This window comes from Triticum urartu, chromosome 1A (genome assembly GCF_056163025.1).
Source record: "Triticum urartu cultivar PI428250 chromosome 1A, HENAU_Tu73, whole genome shotgun sequence".
In the NCBI taxonomy this organism is placed as follows: domain Eukaryota; kingdom Viridiplantae; phylum Streptophyta; class Magnoliopsida; order Poales; family Poaceae; genus Triticum; species Triticum urartu.
Window position 1 is genome coordinate 547,392,306 of NC_141873.1, and position 21,738 is coordinate 547,414,043.

The following is a 21,738-nucleotide window of genomic DNA, read 5'->3' on the forward strand; positions in this document are numbered from 1 at the left end:
TATTTTTTATTCCTTTTGCTTTTAGTTTTAGAAAAATTATAAACTTTCTGTTAGTGCCATTAGTTTTCAAATTTGAAAACACTTTTTTAGTTTTTTTGTTTTCTGTGTTGCTTTATTTATTTTATTTTGTGATTAACTCTACTATAAAAATAGTTTTTTTCCTGTTTATTTGATTTTTTTTTGCATTATTTATTTTCTTTTGTTTTTTTCTTTAATTTTTAATTCTGTTTGCTTTTAGGTTAGCAAAATTATAAACTTTCTGTTAGTGCCATTAGGTTTAGAAAAATTATAAACTTTCTGTTAGTGCCATTAGTTTTCAAATTTTAATAGTTAAAATTTGAATTCTTTGAAAATTGTTTGAATCACAAGTTTGTGATTAACTTACTAAAAAAATGAGAATAGATGCGCTTATAGAGAAAATTCAACCTAAATTCCTAGTAAATTTCTATGAATTTCAGAGAAATTCACTATGAATTTAGGTTAAACTTTTCTCTATTAGGGCATCTATTTTCACTTTGAGAGGAGCTCAACAAGGCAGAGAGGGAAGGGCTTATAAACCGGTGTGAGCCCCCTTCGATTGGCGAGGTGGGACTAAACTCTGCCCGCAACGAGGACCAACCCTTTAGTCCCAGTTTGTGGCACAAACCGGGACTAATGGTCATGGGCCAGGGGCGAGGAGCAAAATTATAATCTTTCTGTTAGTGCCATTAGTTTTAGAAAGTTGAAAGTTGAAAGTTGGCATGGGCCAGGGACTAATGGTCATGGTATTACGAGGGCCGAACCATAAGACATGAAAGCATTTCAAATGAACTCTGAAAAAGTTGAAAGTTGGCATGGTATCATAATTTCAGCCACATAGCATGTGCATGTACAAAACGGACAATTGTAGCATGTTCGTGTGTTACAAAGTTGGCATGGTATCATCATAATAGTTGCGGGAGAAAGTCTTCACTTTTTCTTCGCTTGTGTCATTTGCTTATTGCGCTGTAACCATGGATAATCTTCATTGTTTATCAGGATGCTTGGGTCATCCTTGACATTGAAGGGAGGAATTTCATGAAACTTTTCATAATCTTCAGACATGTCTGTCTTGCCGTCCACTCCCAGGATGTCCCTTTTTCCTGAAAGAACTATGTGGCGCTTTGGCTCATCGTATGATGTATTCGCTTCCTTATCTTTTCTTTTTCTCGGTTTGGTAGACATGTCCTTCACATGGATAACCTGTGCCACATCATCGGCTAGGACGAACGGTTCATCAGCGTACCCAAGATTTTTCAGATCCACTATTGTCATTCCATACTGTGGGTCTACCTGTACCCCGCCACCTAACAAATTGACCCATTTGCACTTAAACAAAGGGACCTTAAAATCAGGTCCGTAGTCAAGTTCCCATATGTCCACTATGTAACCATAATATGTGTCCTCTCCGCTCTCGGTTGCTGCATCAAAGCGGACACCGCTGTTTTGGTTGGTGCTCTTTTGATCTTGGGCGATCGTGTAAAATGTATTCCCATTTATCTCGTATCCTTTCTAAGTCAATACAGTCAAAGATGGTCCCCTGGACAACAAGTACAACTCATCACAAACAGTGTTGTCACCTCTGAGACGTGTTTCCAACCAACTGCTGAAAGTCCTGATGTGTTCACATGTAATCCAGTCATCGCACTGCTCCAGGTGTTTGGAGTGCAGACTGTTCTTGTGTTCATCGACATACGGGGTCACCAAGGTAGAGTTCTATAGAACTGTGTAGTTTGCTTGAGACCAAGAATATCCGTCCCTGCATATTATTGAGTCTCTTCCAAGAGTGCCTTTTCCAGTCAGTCTCCCCTCATACCGCGATTTAGGGAGACCTATCTTCTTAAGGCCAGGAATGAAGTCAACACAAAACCCGAAAACATCCTCTATTTGATGGCCCATGGAGATGCTTCCTTCTGGCCTAGCGCGGTTACGGACATATTTCTTTAGGACTCCCATGAACCTCTCAAACGGGAACATATTGTGTAGAAATACGGGCCCCAGGATGACAATCTCGTCGACTAGATGAACTAGGACGTGCGTCATGATATTGAAGAAGGATGGTGGGAACACCAGCTCGAAACTGACAAGACATTGCGCCGCATCACTCCTTAGCCTTGGTACGATTTCTGGATCGATCACCTTCTGAGATATTACATTGAGGAATGCACATAGCTTCACAATGGCTAATCAGACTTTTTCCGGTAGAAGCCCCCTCAATGCAACCGGAAGCAGTTGCGTCATAATCATGTGGCAGTCATGAGACTTTAGGTTCTGAAACTTTTTCTCTAGCATATATATTATTCCCTTTATATTCGACGAGAAGCCAGTCGTGACCTTCATACTGAGCAGGCATTCAAAGAAGATTTCTTTCTCTTCTTTCGTAAGAGCGTAGCTGGCAGGACCTTTATACTGCTTCGGAGGCATGCCATCTTTTTCGTGCAAACGTTGCAGGTCCTCCCGTGCCTCAGGTGTATATTTTGTCTTCCCATACACGCCCAAGAAGCCTAGCAGGTTCACGCAAAGGTTCTTCGTCACGTGCATCACGTCGATTGAGGAGCGGACCTCTAGGTCTTTCCAGTAGGGTAGGTCCCAAAATATAGATTTCTTCTTCCACATGGGTGCATGTCCCTCAGCGTCATTCGGAACAGCTAGTCCACCGGGACCCTTTCCAAAGATTACGTAGTGTAAATCATTGACCATAGCAAGCACGTGATCACCGGTGCGCATGGCGGGCTTCTTTCGGTGATCTGCCTCGCCTTTGAAATGCTTGCCTTTCTTTCGACATTGATGGTTGGTCGGAAGAAATCGACAATGGCCCAGGTACACATTCTTCCTGCATTTGTCTAGTTATATACTTTCAGTGTCATCTAAACAGTGCATGCATGCGTGGTATCCTTTGTTTGTCTGTCCTGAAAGGTTACTGAGAGCGGGCCAATCGTTGATGGTCACGAACAGCAACGCCTTCAGGTTAAATTCCTCCTGTCTGTGCTCATCCCACGTACGTACACTGTTTCCATTCCACAGCTGTAAAAGTTCTTCAACTAATGGCCTTAGGTACACATCAATTTCGTTGCTGGGTTGCTTAGGGCCTTGGATGAGAACTGGCATCATAATGAACTTCCGCTTCATGCACATCCAAGGAGGAAGGTTATACATACATAGAGTCACGGGCCAGGTGCTGTGATTGCTGCTCTGCTCCCCGAAAGGATTAATGCCATCCGCGCTTAAAGCAAACCATACATTCCTTGGGTCCTTTGCAAACTCATCCCAGTACTTTCTCTCGATTTTTCTCCACTGCGACCCATCAGCGGGTGCTCTCAACTTCCCATCTTTCTTTCGGTTCTCACTGTGCCATCGCATCAACTTGGCATGCTCTTCGTTTCTGAACAGATGTTTCAACCGTGGTATTATAGGAGTTACCACATCACCTTCGCAGGAACCCTCTTCCTGAGGGGCTCGCCGTCAACATCACCAGGGTCATCTCGTCTGATCTTATACTGCAAAGCACCGCATACCGGGCATGCGTTCAGATCCTTGTATGCACCGCGGTAGAGGATGCAGTCATTAGGGCATGCATGTATCTTCTCCACCTCCAATCCTAGAGGGCATACGACCTTCTTTGCTGCGTATGTACTGTCGGGCCATTCGTTATCCTTTGGAAGCTTCTTCTTCAATATTTTCAGTAGCTTCTCAAATCCTTTGTCAGCCACAGCATTCTCTGCCTTCCACTGCAGCAATTCCAGTATGGTACCGAGCTTTGTGTTGCCATCTTCGCAATTGGGGTATAACCCTTTTTTGTGATCCTCTAACACGTGATCGAACTTCAGCTCCTCCTTTTGACTTTCGCATTGCGTCCTTGCATCGACAATGACCCGGCGGAGATCATCATCATCGGGCACATCGTCTGGTTCCTCTTGATCTTTAGCAGCTTCACCCGTTGCAGCATCATTGGGCACATCGTCTGGATCCTCTTGATCTTCACCAGCTCCCCCCGTTGCAGCATCACCGTATTCAGGGGGCACATAGTTGTCATCGTACTCTTCTTCTTCGCCGTCTTCCATCATAACCCCTATTTCTCCGTGCCTCGTCCAAACATTATAGTGTGGCATGAAACCCTTGTAAAGCAGGTGGGAGTGAAGGATTTTTCGGTTAGAGTAAGACCTTGTATTCCCACATTCAGTGCATGGACAACACATAAAACCATTCTGCTTGTTTGCCTCAGCCGCATCGAGAAACTCATGCACGCCCTAAATGTACTCGCGGGTGTGTCTGTCACCATACATCCATTGCCGGTTCATCTGCGTGCATTATATATAATTAAGTGTCCAAATTAATAGAAGTTCATCATCACATTAAAACCAAAGTGCATACATAGTTCTCAACTAACAACATATAGCTCTCCAGAGCATCTAATTAATTAAACCATACATTGAAACTATGTAAAACATTTCAATGCGAAAAGAAATGCGATCGTAATCACAACCAAGGTAACAATTAATCCAACGGCATAATGATACCAAGCCTCGGTATGAATGGCATATTTTCTAATCTTCAAGCGCATTGCATCCATCTTGATCTTGTGATCATCGATGACATCCGCAACATGCAACTCCAATATCATCTTCTCCTCCTCAACTTTTTTTATTTTTTCCTTCAACAAATTGTTTTCTTCTTCAACTAAATTTAACCTCTCGACAATAGGGTCAGTTGGCATTTCCGATTCACATACATCGTACATAAATAAAATCTATGTCACGTTGGTCGGCATAATTTTCATAAACAATAAATGAACCAATAGTTATAAAGATAATATATATACCACATCAGAATCATAGACAGGACGAGGGCCGACGGGGGCGGATACCAAAACCATCGCACTATATAAGATGCAATAATAAAAGTAACAAAATAATACAAGTATCTATGTAAACATACAAGTAAGAATATTTTTCCTTTCAGAAAGAAAATAAGAACAAGAGGCTCACCACGGTGGTGCCGGCGATGAGCTCGGCGCGGGTGATCAACGGCGGTGAAGACGGGGACTGGGCGTGACGGACCGCTAAACCTAGACAAATATTATGGAAAATGGAGCTTGGAGGTCGAGCTTGGAGAGGAGAAATCTTAAGTAGTGTGGCTCGGGTATTCCATCGAACACCTTGTGTGCATAGGAGGTGAGCTAGAGCACCATCAAGCCCTCTCCCCCTCGGCCAGAGAAAAACAGAGCACTGGGGTGCTCTGCTCGCGAGCGAGGGGTATATATAGGCACCTCATTGGTCCCGGTTGGTCACATGAGCCGGGACTAAAGGGGAGCCTTTGGTCCCGGTTCAAGCCACCAACCGGGACCAATGGTGGTGGGCCAGGAGCGAGGCCCATTGGTCCCGGTTCATCCCACCAACCGGGACCAAAAGGTCCAGATGAACCGGGACCAATGGCCCACGTGGCCTGGCCGGCCCCGTGGGCTCATGAACCGGGACCAATGCCCACATTGGTCCTGGTTCTGGACTGAACCGGGACTAATGGGCTGACCCGGCCTGGACCAAAGCCCTGTTTTCTACTAGTGTTTAGTGCTAAACTTACGGAAAATAGCGGTATCCGTAAAAGATTTAACACAATCAAACTTAGGTGTCATACCTGACTCCTTACCTTTGCCGAGATCCCAATCTTTAGAGTTGCGTTTAATTCTATCCAATAAATCCCATCTAAATCCAATAGTCTTCATCATAAAAGAGCCAGCACAAGAAGTATCGAGCATGGTGCGATTATGTTCAGAAAGCCGAGCATAAATTTTTTGAAGAATTGTTTCTCTTGGGAGCTCATGATTGGGGCATGAATATAAAATTGATTTAAGCCTCCCCCAAGCTTGAGCGATGATTTATCCTTCGCGAGGCCAAAAATTATATATATAATTGCGATCACGATGAACAAGATGCATTGGGTAATACTTTTGATGAAATTCCAATTTCAATCTTCTATAGTTCCATGATCTCGTATCATCACATAGCCTATACCATATCAATGCGTCTCCCTTCAAAGATAAAGGGAAGACCTTCTTCTTAGCAACATCACCGGATATACCTGCAAGCTTAAATAATCCACAAACTTCATCCACATATATTAGGTGTTCATCAGGATGCTTTGTTCCATCTCCTGTAAAAGGATTAGCTAGCAGTTTTTCTATCATACCCGAAGGATACTCATAAGGAATTTCATCTTCAATAGGTTCAGTAGGTTGAGGAGCAACTCTTTGCTCTACTGGTCGGGGTGAAGATACCCCGAACAAGCCCCTCGGAGGATTACTTTCCACTGTAACAAGTGACAGTAAATTTGAGCACACTATATAAATTTTTCCTTACCAAATTCCACCTACCAAAGGCGCTTCACTCCACGGCAACGGCGCCAGAAAAGAGTCTTGACGACCCACAAGTATAGGGTATCTATCGTAGTCCTTTCGATAAGTAAGAGTGTCAAACCAACGAGGAGCAGAAGGAAATGATAAGCGGTTTTCAGCAAGGTATTCTCTGCAAGTACTGAAATAAGTGGTAACAGATAGTTTTGTGATAAGATAACTTGTAACGAGCAACAAGTAACAAAAGTAAATAAAGTGCAGCAAGGTGGCCCAATCCTTTTGGTAGCAAAGGACAAGCCTGGACAAACTCTTATATAAGGAAAAGCGCTCCTGAGGACACATAGGAATATCGTCAAGCTAGTTTTCATCATGTTCATATGATTCGCGTTCGGTACTTTGATAATTTGACATGTGGGTGGCCCGGTGCTTGGGTGCTATTCTTACTTGAACAAGCATACCACTTATGATTAACCTCTATTGCAAGCATCCGCAACTACAACAAAAGTATTAAGGTAAACCTAACCATAGCATGAAACATATGGATCCAAATCAGCCCCTTACGAAGCAACGCATAAACTAGGGTTTAAGCTTCTATCACTCTAGCAACCCATCATCTACTTATTACTTCCTAATGCCTTCCTCTAGGCCCAAATAATGGTGAAGTGTTATGTAGTCGATGTTCACATAACACCACTAGAGGCTAGACAACATACATCTCATCAAAATATCGAACGAATACCAAATTCACATGACTACTAATAGCAAGACTTCTCCCTTGTCCTCAGGAACAAACGCAACTACTCACAAAGCATATTCATGTTCATAATCAGAGGGGTAATAATATGCATAAAGCATCTGAACATATGATCTTCCACCAATTAAACCAACTAGCATCAACTACAAGGAGTAATTAACACTACTAGCAACCTACTAGCACCAATCCTAGACTTGGAGACAAGAATTGGATACAAGAGATGAACTAGGGTTTTGAGATGAGATGGTGCTGATGAAGATGTTGATGGAGATTGCCCTCTCCCGATGAGAGGAGCGTTGTTGATGACGATGGCGATGATTTCCCCCTCCGGGAGGGAAGTTTCCCCGGCAGAACAGCTCTGCTGGAGCTCTAGATTGGATCCGCCAAGGTTCCGCCTCGTGGCGGCGGAGTTTCGTCCCGAAAGGTTCCTTCTTATTTTTTTTCTCGATGAAAGACTTCATATAGGAGAAGATGGTCATCGGAGAGCCACCAGGGGGCCCAAGAGGTAGGGGCGCGCCCTAGTGGGGCGTCCCCCACCCTCGTGAGAAGGGTGTGGGTCCCCTGGTCTTCATCTTTGGCGAGGATTTTTCATTATTTATTATAAGGTATTCCGTGGAGTTTCAGGACTTTTGGAGTTGTGCAGAATAGGTCTCTAATATTTGCTCCTTTTCCAGCCCAGAATTCCAGCTGTCGGCATTCTCCCTCCTTATGTAAACCTTGTAAAATAAGAGAGAATAGTCATAAGTATTGTGACATAATGTGAAATAACAGCCCATAATGCAATAAAAATCAATATAAAAGCATGATGCAAAATGGACGTATCAGGCGGGGGGAGAGCCCCTAGAGGTCGAGGTGGTGGTGGTGGGGGGAGCCACTATAGGGGGTCGCGGCCAGAAAGAGCGCACCCTCAGCGACTTAGGGGTGTTGTCTTCGAGGCCCTCCTCTAGTGAGGTACCCTCTAGAGAGGAGGAGGAGTAGGACGAGGACGAGGAGGAGGTTCGGGATGGGGCCGAGGAGGAGGTGGAGGAGGAGGACGAGGAGGAGGAGGAGGTTGGGGAGGGGAGGCAGGCGAGGAGGAGGGTGGTGGCGGGGATGATGGTGGTGGCGGGGATGATGGTGGTGGCGGGAAGGGGGTTGACAACAAGGGGTGGATGCATGATGCAAAGATACCAAAGCAGGTTCCTACTACTGAGGAGCGGAATTGGCTCATTGAGCCCACGGGGAAAGAGTAAGTGCCACTTTATAATAATTTCACTATTTTGCTTGTCACATGCTCATTCCGGTTGTTATTTATTTTGCTTGTCACATGCTAATAGTTCATTCTTTTGCAGCAACTGGATATATTCTAAAGGGGTCTGTATTCCCAATGGCCTCATCACCGTCTTGCTAAAGTTATACTAGCCGGGGTTGTACTGTCCGGATCCAGTCAGGCACCCGGACCGTCAGGTTTTGGCCACGAGCTGGGACCACTGGGAAGCGGCCCTCCACGTGGACCATGAGACCCATGCCAAGGCCGTGATCAATACGTTCTGGGTGAGTTCTCTTCAGAAGCACAAGTCCATTCTAGTTTCATGAATGATTTAACTCATGGCTTCTTCCATTCTTGTTTCATGCATGATTGTAGAAATTCTATTGAGTTCTTCCCGAGCACAAGGCCAGAGCGGACCAGATCGTGTTGCGCCAATGCAAGAAGAAGGCCCGCCAGATGCAGTACGAGGTGCGCTATGTGGCCATCTCGACATACTATCACGACGCTCTTGGTGTGAAGATGACCAAGGAAGAAGCGCGGAGGATGGGCATTACCTTGGAGAGGCACGAGTACTTGGCGGTAAGTATAAAAGATTTTTCATTATGCTTTCATTACCTTGTGGTACATTTCACCATTTCATGTTGACATGCCATTATGCTTTCATTATGTAGGTGTGTCCAAATTGGGTTTATGGAAAAGACGAGTCCTGGGCGGCGTTGTTGGATCTTTGGTGTGATGAGGCTGGAGCCTGGGCGGCTACGAGAATCAAAAACAAGGCTGACCGAGGGAATGAGGGAGTACATGCTCAGCGAAACCGAAACCACTTTCTTCACAAGGCACTTAATGTATGACTAACCCCACTAAACATTCTTCTTCTATTTACCGTCACTTTCTTATGTATGACTAACCTCTGTTTGGTGCTGCAGGAGGAGAAACTGAAGCGGCCGCTCTCACACATGCATGCGTGGGAGATCGCCCATACGCGGAAGGACTCCATGCCTGGCGAGCCCAAGTACTATGGCAAGAAGACCGCATAGAGGAAGAAGGCCTACTCCGATGGGTATCTGAGGTTACATCCTGACACACCTGACCCCATTGCGGCAGATTTGGAAGAGAGGGTGGTGGTGGGCATGGGGCCCAAGGAGCACAGTCAGGAGGCAGTTCTCGATGTTGTGATCACTCCTACTATCTCCTACACACAGCTCCGTTGGATCAACTCGAGCCTGAGCCAGCGCACTAGCACGCCCATGACCAGTGCACAGTCACAGTCCCTCTTTCAAGAGCGACAATCTGTAAGTATTTTCCCTCTTATCTTCATTGCTCACTTTTATTTTCCGCATTTAGTAGTTTTATGAGTACCATCATGTCATACTATAGGCCTACATGGAGTACACACGCCAGGAGACCATGGCGTGGCACGCGGCCCTCCACGCATACCATGAGCAGAACAATCGCCAGATGCAGTATGCTCTTCAAGAAATGGCGGCCGGCAGGGTTCCTCAATTGCAACCAGCAGCATCTCTTCCACCACAACCAAGGTTGCTTACCTTTGAGGAGTTTGTGGCACAGAACGCTGGCCCCTCGCCGGTTAGTTCATCCCCAATCTATTCACTCAACGCATATCATGCCTTTCAACACAGTCATATATCCCGTTAATATGTCTTTTCAACATCCAGGGAACCGGTGGATCAACCGTTGGCGGTGGTCTTCGCAGCACTCCCGAGTCACGGAGCCTGACCACTCCAATCCACGGAGATGGAGGCAGAGGTGGAGGCGGTCTTGGCGTAGTGCTGGCGCTAGCAGTGACGACCTGGGCTTCAGCGGTCTTGGCGGTGACGACCTCCGCGGTGCTCGACGTTCTGGCGCTTAAGCCTTTCGCTTATGTTTCTTTAGATGACTTGTGTGTGGTGATGATGATGATAAACTTGTGGTCTTTGATGGTCCTTTAGATGACTTGTGTGCTTCTTTATATGCTTATGCTTATGTTTATGTTGATTGTGATGGTGCTTATGCATATATTGTTGTGATGGTGCCGCATGATACTTAGATGTGTTCTATATATCTATTTCTATCATATATATCTGCTGATATCTGCTGTATATTTGAATTGAATTGATCTGAAAACAAACAGAAAAAAGAAAAAATATCAAATACAATCTATGCCGATGGCTAGGCCATCGGCATAGTGCCGGCATGAGCACCTAGTTGCCTCCACGCGGTAGATATGCCGACGGCCCAGCCGTCGGCATAGATTCAAACTATGCTGACGGCTAGGCCGTCGGCATATCTGCCACGTGGCGTCAACTGGGCGATCCTGGGGCAGGGCTATGCCAACGGCATAGCCGTCGGCGTAGGTTCAAACTAAGCCGACGGCTAAGCTGTTGATACGTCCATTTTGCATCATGCTTTTATATCGATATTTATTGCATTATGGGCTATTATTACACATTTGTCGGTGTACAAAAATGGGGGCGCATCTTTGTACCCCTTTTTCTGTGCACGGGTAGTCAAAGCCGCGCCCACGGCCACACCAAGCAGAACGAGGGAGGTGAGCCAAGGTAAGATCGAAGCCGAAGACAATCAAAGCAACGCCAAGGCCAAGACCACAAAGAGCAGAGGGAAGAAGCAGGTTCCCCTGGCAAGACTCGTGCCGGGACAGCTCGCCCCACACCAACAGAGCGAGCCACCCTTGAGCCGACGGCCCCTAATGCCATCATCAGCGTGGGGCCAGGACTCGGGAAGGCACCCCTGGGGTGGCATATAGATCTTTGTGAAGACATATTCAAGATCAGACCAGAAGACAATGATTCTCGGCAAGATCCTTGACAAGGAAGGCCACCAGACCCCCGACAAGATCCTTGCCGGGGACGACAACACGCCACGGGGAGACCCTTGCCGGGCCACCCGGCAAGGCCCTCACCAAAGATGCCGGCAAGGCCACCGCCAAGCCCACGTCAACCAAGCTTCCACCGCCATTCACATGCAGCTGCCAGCCCAACCAGCTAGGCGGGCACCTGCGTGGCAACATGCAGCTCCCAGGTCAACTCATCAAGCGCCTGCATGGCGGCATGCAGATCTTCGTGAAGGCTCCACCACCACGCCAACTCAGCTGCCTGCCTGCCTACTTGGCACCGCACGCATCCCCGGCCGAGGCACGTGTCGAAGCGAGAAGGAGCGGCGACGGACGGGACGGGCCTCGCCCCCGTCCCCGATAAAGCAAGAGGACACCTAAGCGATGCATTAAATGCACCTTGTCCTATAATACGAGGGATAACCTCGTGCCACTGTAGACCTTTCCACCTCCTGTGTGCCACTGTGGCAACCCCTTTTTCCTATAAAAGGAGGCCCGAGGCGACGAGGAGAGGGATTTGGCTCTTTGGAACCACACGCTGACCACTACTAGTTCGAAAGCCCAAGAACTCTCAGAAATACACCCACCAAAGCAGGACTAGGGTTTTACGCATCCTCGCGGCCCGAACCTGGGTAAACGATCCATGTGTTGTCTACTAGCCCTGCTCTCCTCGCAACCCTGCGCCCCGACAACCGTAGTAGGGATTCTTGTGATCCCATAGGTGTCGTTCCACACCAACATCCTTGGCGCGCCAGGTAGGGGGCACAATTGTGAGAATCTGGTCTGGTAGTTAGCCTAGACGTTCTTCATCGCTTTCGGTTTCTGAGAAGAAGGCGGCTGGAGGAACGACACTGTCTCAGCGACAGAAAAGCTAAGTCATTCAGAGCCTTGGACTATTTCCTCTTACACTCCTCAGAGATCTGGCCTATGTATGGGGAACCTGCACGAAGCCCACCCCCCCCCCCCCCCCCCCCCCCCGCGATTGGCAATGCCTTTTTTCTGTTTCGAGTCCGCTCAACAACTCAAAGCTGCCGTGTCGAGAGTGGTGGGGTAGCCTTCCACACCTGGCAACGCTCCTGACTCTGACTCGAGTCAAACTCGACAGTTCAGGCGGCCGCACTAAGGGCGGTAAGGTGGTTTGCCCGGCAGCAAGCACACCCGACAGGCCAATGGGGACCCATCCCCACGACGCCGCCCTGGGTTTACGCGCCGGCAAGCCTACCTAGTTACGTAGGGTGGACATACAAGGAAAAATCGAACAGGAAAATAACATGCATGATACTAAAAAGTGCTGCAGAGTTATGTTACATCAAATTGTTGATGCAGTTCTAACTAGAGATAGCAATTGTCTTGGTTGTGAACCTGCAGCGGCGATAAAGAAAAAAACGGGATGCCTAATCCTGGCGCTGGCCCTCCACCCTCAGAATTCCACTGACTCAGCTGATGATGGGCTCGATGCGCTCCCTGAGCGGCGCAAGGTCGGTTCCCTCCGGCAAGCTCTCCAGCGCGGTGTTGAAGTCGAGGTCGGGGTACCAGTGCACCACCTTGGTGACAACCTTGGTCATGGCACCCTGGCAAAACCTCCGGGACTCGTCAGCCAGTGAGGCCGTCCGGTTGGCGTGGAGCCGCTCCAGAGTGCCGACAACCTTCTTGAAGAACATGGTCAGGCTGCAATTGGCGCTCACACCCCGCTCCGGGACATACCTCACGTCCAGCATCCCCATGAGGGCTAGCTGCGCGGCGGCCTGGTTGGCGACGGTGGCAAGGTGATCGAGCCAACAGTTCTCGCCCTCCACGTGGTCCGCGAAGTTGAGGCCCTCGTTCTTTCGCAACAGCTTCTCAGCCTCCAGCTCCTTAGCCAGGGTCCCCTCTCGGGTTGTGGCCTCCGACAGCACCTTCTCGAGACCTTCCAGCTTCGGCTTGAGGTCTTTGATGGAGTTGTTGGCCTCGGAGAGCTTGCCAGCCTTGCGGACGACCGCGCCCTGCACCTCTGTTAGGGCACTATTGAGCGTGTCCTGCTCCTGGGACAGGTTCAGGGCCTCCTCCTTCAGCCTGTCGTGCTCTGCCTCCAGCTCCTCCACCTTGCCGGCGTGAACCTGGGACTGGGCATTGAGTGCCTCCTTGTGCCTCTGCTCCAGGTTGCTGGTCTGCTGCAAGACAATCTTCTCCACCTCTGCATCCTTGCCGCGAAGCATGGCAGCAAGCTTCTCCTCGCACGCAGCGAGTTCCTCCCCCTGGGAGTTCAGCGCGGGCTCGCGCTGGGTCCGAGCAGCTTCGGCGGCCTCGGCCAGGTTCTTCGCCGCCTCCTGAGCTTTCTCGACGTCGGCGAGCTTCATGGTGAGCTCCACGTCGTGCAAGGCCTGCTCACCCTGGGCCACCTTAAGCTCTTTGTGGGCCTCGCGGAACCAGTCCTGCGCCTCGGCAACGCGCTTCTGGAGGTCCGCCTCCGCCTTCTCCACCACCACCGTCCTGGACTTAGCCTTGTCCAGGTGGGTGCGGTGGAGTGCCTGGAGCTTCCGGAAGATGGCGCCCATGTAGTGGAGGAACTGCTCTTTCTGCGAGCCGTCACCGCCAATGATCGGCTCGTCGACGACTTCAAACCCGGAAGCACCAAGCATCTCGTCGTCGAACACCTCTCCCTCAACGGGTGTCCTGGTGCTTGACGCGCCTGGAAGGTGGACGAACAAATCGTCACACCCTCAGGTACTTGCCGAAGCCGGAAGTAGCAGAGGAGGAAGGCTGGTCGCCAGCCTCCTCCCCCTCCTCCTCGGCAACGGTCCCGCCGCCTTCCCCGGCAGGCCCCTTGTCGGCCTCCTCAGCAGCAGCCTTGTCGGCCTCCTTAGTGGGCCCCTTGGCGGCATCCTCGACAGCGTCTTTGGCGGCCTTCTCGGTGGCGATCCTCTCGGCGTCTGCCCCGGCGGCCTTGGCAACGCCCTCAATGACGGCATGCACGTCCTATGGGTTCACCGAGGAGGAGTGTGGGCGCCGAAGAAGGGGGTGAGGCAAGGCCAGGACCAGGAGCAAAAAAAGAGGGGGGAAGCAGGGACGAACGACAAACGGCTTACCTGTGCTAGTACCCGGCTAGGAAACGGAAGCACCCTCCCTGCCAACATATGGCGTCGAGGAAAAGCCGCCGGCGCCCAAGTTCTCCTCCTCCTCCATGTGCATGGGCCCGGTGCCTGGCGCCCTTGCCGAGGACACCCCCTGGGGCGGCGTAGTCGATGGGGGCGGCATGTTGGGAGTAGCCCTCTGTGGCTCCTCCTCCTGCTGCTATCCTCCTGCGTACCTGACAAGGTCAGCACCAAGGTGTCGTGCCCCTGACACGTGTCAATGGGAGAAGATTGATGAACTTACGCTGGGGGCTATGCCGGGGGCTGCTGTCCGGGCTGCTCAACACCACCAATGGCGCCCCCGAAGTACCAGCTGGGGGCTGGCCACCCGCCGAGACCTTGGCCCTCTTTGCCCTCTGGGCCAGCGTCTCCCTGTCCCTGCAAAGATGAAAGCAAGTCAAGACAAGAAACGCAGATTGAGGAGGCAGAGATAACGAAAAGGAACCAGATACTTACTCGTCGTCCGCCTCCTCCTCTCCTGTCTTCCTCTTCCTCCTCAGGCTGAGGGATCCATAATCAAAAGTAACCTCCATATCAACATTCGCCGGAGGAGGAGAAGGAGGTGGTGTCTGGGCACGCGCAGACGAAGAAGGGGCGGCTGTCTTCTTCTTCACCACGGCCTTCGTCGGCTTCTCTGTCCTCGCAGCACTCGTATGGCGCCCGGGCTCCTCCAAGGTCAGTTGTGACCGTGCAGCCCTGCCAGGCCGGACCGACTGGCCGGAACTGGCCCGCCGCAGGACTCGCCCCTCCCCGTAGGCGGCGTCGGCTCTGCGGTCTCGGCCTCCTCCGACGAGGACCCGTCGGTCACATCTTCAACCAAAGGAGCCTCGATGCTAGCGCTGCTGGCTCCCCCGACAGCCGCCGCCCACCGGGAGAGCTCCTCCTCCTCTGCGGCCGTCGCGGCCTTGTCCTCCACTCCGTCGGCGTAGCCGGCCTCCCTCGCAAGTTGCGCTTCCCTCGCCCTGGTGGCGATGTAGTTCAGCTTCGCATGGGAGGTGTCCTGGACAAGCAGACGCTCGACGTCGGCGTTGACATACACCTCGTGCAGGGTGTCGAAGAACTGCTGCACTTCAGCATCCTCCGGCTCCTTCCAGCTCGGGACAGGGCCTTGCGCGTTGCACTCCGGCATCATGGCGATGATCTTGGACCAAGGCGAGTTGTTGCACAGCGGGACCACCCCCGTCGGCAGCTTGAACAGAGGCGCCTTGAGGACCTTGCCGGCCTTCGCGGCGGCCCTCTCCACCTTGCTGGTCCGCTCGACCTCGCCGTCACGGCCCACATCGAGCTGGAAGATCCGCTGGCAGAAATGTGCGTGCGCCATCACTGTGAAGTTGTGGGTGAGGCCAGGGCGGAGCCGCATGATGTCGGCGGGGTTCGTGAAGAGCCAGGTTGGCCTCCCCTTGTTATGCAGAGGAGAGATCCAGCGACGGATGAAGTCCACCCCGATCATCTGAAGGGTGAGCCCGACCTGGTTAAGCCGGAGAATCCTGGTGGTGGCGACCGTGAGCTTTCCGTCATCGGTGTCGATGTCGCTCCAATCGCTTCCGCGAACTGGCGGCGCCCGGCGAACTCTGCAGAACGCCGGCGGGTCCTTCTCTTCGATCCAGCACCACCGGTCCCGCCATTCTTCCCACCTCTCCTTCATGGCGCCGTCCAGGTACGCTCCCTTGGGTTTTGGGATCCAGGCGATGCACCCGAGATGGCACCTCCCGTTTGGATCCGAGGGAAGAAGTAATGGCGGAAGAGCGCCGTGTAGGGGTGCACCCCGGCGAAGCCTTCACAGAGGTGCGCGAAAAGGGCCATGCACGCCACCGCATTCCACTACACCACAGCACTACATTTCCGACAGCAAGGTTGGTCGGAAATACAGCTTCCACCAACAAACAATCGGTCGGGAAAAACTATTGCCGACCGATCATGTCTGTTGGGGAAAGTCCAGACGGGAAAGCCCTTTCACGACCGACATATCTTTCCTGACCGATTTCTTGACGGCTAAGGGGTATTTTTCCCAACCATCAGTCTGTTGGGCCTTCCATGGGCCTTTCCCGACCAACAGTCTGTTGGGGTATTCATGGGCCTTTGTCGACCGACCATCTGATGGGTAATTCTTTCCCAACCAACATTTTGTTGGGCTTGGTGTTAGCCTTTCCCGACCGACTGTTGGACGGGGTTTGTTTTGCCGACCAACAATCAGACAGTGTTTACTTTTTCCAACCAACAATTGAGCAACATTTTGTTTAGCAAACCACAACCGGAGTTACCATATGGTACTAATTGTTGTGTACATGTAGTTCATGTGTGGTAAAGCATAATCACCAAGACAACATACATCAGGTGCACCAAACATTTTTTTTATTCCATTAACTAATTGTTACATACAGACACTTCAGTTTGTTCTAAGCTCAAAGACACCATACACCAGTTTGTTCTAAGCATCAAGACACCATACACCAGATGTACAGAAGGACAGCAAAAAGATGAAAGTATGAGACAGCAGTTGTACAAAATGAGATATAGAACATCCAGTTGACGTGGATCGTTGGCTTCATGGTTCATTGTGAGTCCAATCCCTTATGTTTGCGCCCTACAGAAGTCAAGTAAGTCTCAGTTATTAGAATGTTCAATTAATTTATGAAATTGAATGCAGGCAAAATTCACATGTGCACTGTGCACACACAACAACACAAAATGAGGAATATATGTGCCTAATCTATAAAAGTAGCATTTCAGGACATGAAGACCGACAATCAACTTCCAGCACTAGCCATGGATGTGGCATAGAAGCCCTCTGCCCACTATTTGTCTATCCATTCAAAAGGAAGTGCATCATTTAGTTTGTACGATTGCTGGGCAAATAGTGTACCTGAAACATACTTAAGTTACTATACATAGGTACCATTAGCCCATATTCAAACACTTGTTTCAAAAAAAATCCAACTGAAAACTAAATATATATAACTATGACTCTTTCAGTAGATGTACAGATTTCTAGAAGTTCATAGTGGATTTAGCGTTGAATTTAATACACCATGATAATTAAAATTGCTACTACTGGATGATATACTCTATTGAATTTGGCTCAGAACGGTAAAATTTCTAGATTGTATAATCAAATCCATGAACAAAATCCATCAAAATCACGCATTTACAACAAGTAGGCTGGGACCAATATACTATGCACCAAATAGTTCTTATTGAGATGCAGTTACATCAGTCATACATGCCATCGCTTCAGCCTGCACTACAGTAGTTGTCAAGATAGAGAACAATTGAGAAGAATAATTAGAGTGCTCCATGCTGCATATAGTTCACGATAGTGGCAGCACTAAAAGTCTACTTACAAAACTAGGTTCTCGAGTTTGGTATTCAAAGCTATTTTATTTCCTAGCTGGCCTTTTAAGTACCCTCATGTATGATATATCCTTGTTGCTTCTAGATAATAAAAAGCATGGAAATAGTTGCATGCCACTTGTGCAAAACAGAGAATAAGAACACAAAATACCTCGTTTGCATTAAGTGTATAGAGAATAAAAGTTAGTTAATAATACGATGCCCCATTATAAATATAACAAAATGCAAAACTAAAATTCTACAAGGAGATCTAGTTTCATATCAGTATAACTCGCATTTGATGGGTAGGATAGGGAGACTGAAGCAATCAGAAAGAACTCACCTACGTGTGTGTGTGTGTGAGGGGGGAGGGGGTCGATCAGTGCCACGGCATTGAGAATCGTCAATATAACTTAGATTTAAGTTTTGTGCGGATAAATTATGGTGTAAGATGCTACTCTGTCGATCTAAAGGTGGAGAGAGAAAGAGAACCAAGTTCATTCGGCAAAAAAAGAGCATAACAAAAGGCCACCTACTTTTCTCATGGTTTGGTGTTTCAGGATAATTAGTAATCACATGAGGAGTTAAAAAGTAGCTCAGGCATAACATCCAAGACTTAAACTGCATAACCCATGCTGACTACACCACATCACTGCGACAACATCGGTCACCACATGATATCTTCGTAATTAGTAATCACAGTTAGACTTTGAAATTCCAAATTTCAAGGTAATCTCTAGAGGAACTAAACCATCACATAAAACACATGTGGTGGTCTAGCCCAGATAACAGAACTAGAAGGTTTAGTAAATTACGATGAATTTAAAAAGGAAATGCAGGGAGGAACTAAGCCATCACATAAAGCACATGTGTTTTAGATGTTCTATTTTCATAACAGAATAGAACATATATCACTGACTTCAGCTAGTTGTGTTTGTACTGCTGAATGTTCTACCTATATTTACTTTCCACCAAAAATGAAAATGTGTAGATGAATATACTACAATTTTAACTCAGCAGGATGGCTTAATTTCGACGGCTGATGTGCGGGGTCTACATGATCATGATCTTTTGTTACACTAGAACTCAAAACACGTCCTTCATTCATGCATACAGGTGCGTGGGAAGGTGCCTGCATAGATAGGTTAGTGCTGGAAGCTACATTTTCTTCTTGGCGGAGAAAATAAATGTGATGGAAGCTACATACCTTTCTTTTCTTTTTTTGGTGTGCAGTTTGCTTCCATATCTTGCTGCACAACAGTAATTTTTCACATACCATTTCCGTCCGTCTCTCATTTTCTTAATGGTTTACTTCTCATTACTTCATACTCTGCTACTTTCAGTTGGTCTTTGGTGACCCCACCATCTTTAACTTTTCCGCTTGCGCTTGCCATTTTTTCCCCTGCAAACACAACATCGCTGAAAACACAACAGAAAATATTTAGCTGCTATGGAAATACAACAGGAAACTCAGTTGGTGTGCTTGAAGAAAAATTGGATTACAATAACACATCAGAGGAACATACACAAACATCCATATGAAACAATACATCTTCCACGTCGTAAGCTGGATTACAGTGAACTCATCAACGAGACAGAAGTACAAACCTTGATACTCAGAGCACCTAGAAACACCTCCATGGTGTCCATTGCTAATGCTGCTTGGACGATTATACGAGTAGTATTAACCACTTCCATCATGAGCTAATTCCACCTGAGAGATAACTTTTCAAACAAGTCATGACAAAGCAGTCTTTGCTTCCAACAAAAAAAGGCAAGATAAATTTAAGGCATGAATAAATATGTTTTAATCCTTCCAATGCCATGTAAATGAACTGCAACCTATAGTATAGTTTCCTTACTATGTACAAATTACACAAACAAGGTCAAGAACTTCGTCAGTTTGTGCTATAGTCAATTATCTTTACATAATTGCGAAAATCATTACACAAAATTGAATATTTACATTGTAAAAGAGATCCTTAACATCCCTCTCACGAATGGCCCAGGGAGGTTTAATAAAATAAAAGTCATACAGCCTATAGATGAATATTTGATGAAAAAGCGTGGTGCACTTCTAATTTTTTGATGGAAAACATACTAGCTCGAATGGTGCAGAAAAACATTAGAAGCACAAAATGATATAGCAATATAAGAAAATAAAATTTTCGGCGAAGTCATCATCAGAGAAGAGGAGCAAATTTGATAGTCACAAATGTCTAATAGATTATATGTCTACCAGATTTTGTCGATTCAAGTACAGAATTGCTAGAAAACTATCTGCCGCGATCTTACATCTATCTTTTCACTATAAGAATTAGTAATACAATTTTGCAATTGTTCAATACACTCTAGACAATGCACAAAATACCCTATTACAGGAACCATATCTTACGTTCTGCTCGAGCTCGAGCTCCCAACCAAAGCGCTGCTTGCTGAATAGAAGTACTACCACAAGTTATGGCTGATCTGAATGGAAAAGGGAAAAGGAACAAATCAACAAACTACAACCCTGATGCGGGCAGTGGCGGATCTAAAACAGCATGAGAGGGGGTGCCAAGCTTAATACTCGTATTTAAACACAGGTAGTACACACAAATTAGCCTAACTACTATATAGTAAATATAATTTGCATTTTCAGGGGGAGGGGGACATGGCACCCATGGAACCCCCATTGAATCCGCCCCTAGATGGGGGAGGGGTAGAGAGGGAGAAGGAGAGGGAAAAGAACACTCACCACCAAGGGAGGGGAAGCACTAGTAGTCAACAGCCAGATCCCCCTTCAACAGAACCGGTGAGGGCAGATTGGAGGAGGCCCGTGGCATGGCGACAGGGATGGAGGCGCTTGGGTGATGAGAGAGTTCTAGTGCTTTCGCTCCCTGGTGACGCACCTCCCTCACTCACCACCGGATCTGAGAAAGACGGCGGCGTCCACCATCTCGCCTTGGCCTCTCCGCGCTGGTGCAATCTATCTCTCCCCGAACTCTAGCGCACAAGCTATGGTTTGGGAGTGTTTGGGGGATAGCAGTGGGGGTGTAGGAGGATGAAGGGGACGTGGCAGCAACCTCGCTGTCGCGGTGACGGCGTGCTGGCAAGTGGAGACGGCGTGCGGGCTGCTAGATCTAGCGGTTAGCGGCGGAGGGAGGGAGCGCCTGAGAGGATTTAGGTTTGGAGAATTGGGGTGCGGTCATGCCACAAGTAGGCCGGATGGGAAAATATGAGGGAGGCCTGGCGCTAAGTTTTTGGCCCGCGCGCGCAGAGACGGGCCAGCCCAATTGGAAACTAGCAGTCGGTCGGCATTGATCACCGACCAACAGTCAGATGGAAAAAGATGCTTCCCCAACCAACAATCGGACATCAAATATCCAACTATTCCCGACCTACAGTTGGTCATGATACGCAAGTATTACCGACCAACAGTTAGATAGAATCTTACCCGTCCAATAGTCCGTTGGCAAAACTGACTTTTCCCAACACACAGCTGTAAGGAAATCTAGTGCGTGGTGTATTCGGAGTAAAATCCAGGAGGTGGAAGACGAAGGTGTGCATGATGTCGCTGAAGAAATCGGAGAAGGGAGGATAGAGCCCGCAAGAAAAATAATCAACAAAGAAGGGGTACCGGTTTGGGGCAGCCTCGGCGCAGTTGGCGGGTGTGGGAGTCCTAGATTAGGGGGTGTCCGGATGGCCGGACTATACCTTCAGCCGGACTCCTGGACTATGAAGATACAAGATTGAAGACTTCGTCCAGTGTCCGGAAGGGACTTTCCTTGGCGTGGAAGGCAAGCTTGGTGATACAGATATATATATATATATATCTCCTACCATTGTAACCGACTTTGTGTAACCCTAACCCTCTCCGGTTTCTATATAAACTGGAGGGTTTTAGTCCGTAGGACAACATACAAAACAACAATCATACCATAGGCTAGCTTCTAGGGTTTAGCCTCTCCGATCTCGTGGTAGATCTACTCTTGTACTACCCATATCATCAATATTAATCAAGCAGGACGTAGGGTTTTACCTCCATCAAGAGCGCCCGAACCTGGGTAAAACTTCGTGTCCCTTGCCTCCTGTTACCAT

At 48.3% G+C, this 21,738-nt stretch overlaps 1 long non-coding RNA gene across 3 annotated transcripts; it reads right to left on the reverse strand.

Annotated features, from left to right (window-relative positions):
* Nucleotides 1–16,560: 16,560 nt before the first annotated feature.
* LOC147992520 (uncharacterized) lies at nucleotides 16,561–20,874 on the reverse strand. Of its 3 annotated transcripts, XR_015615368.1 has the most exons (4): nucleotides 20,396–20,869; nucleotides 20,054–20,127; nucleotides 19,267–19,372; nucleotides 16,566–19,077 (listed from the first exon to the last, which is right to left on the reverse strand). It is a non-coding gene; the product is annotated as an uncharacterized LOC147992520 (long non-coding RNA). The 3 variants fall into 3 exon arrangements; XR_015615367.1 differs by having other exon boundaries at nucleotides 16,561–19,077; nucleotides 19,267–20,127; nucleotides 20,396–20,874; XR_015615369.1 differs by lacking the exon at nucleotides 20,054–20,127 and having other exon boundaries at nucleotides 16,567–19,077; nucleotides 20,396–20,866.
* Between the last annotated feature and the right edge of the window lie 864 nt (nucleotides 20,875–21,738).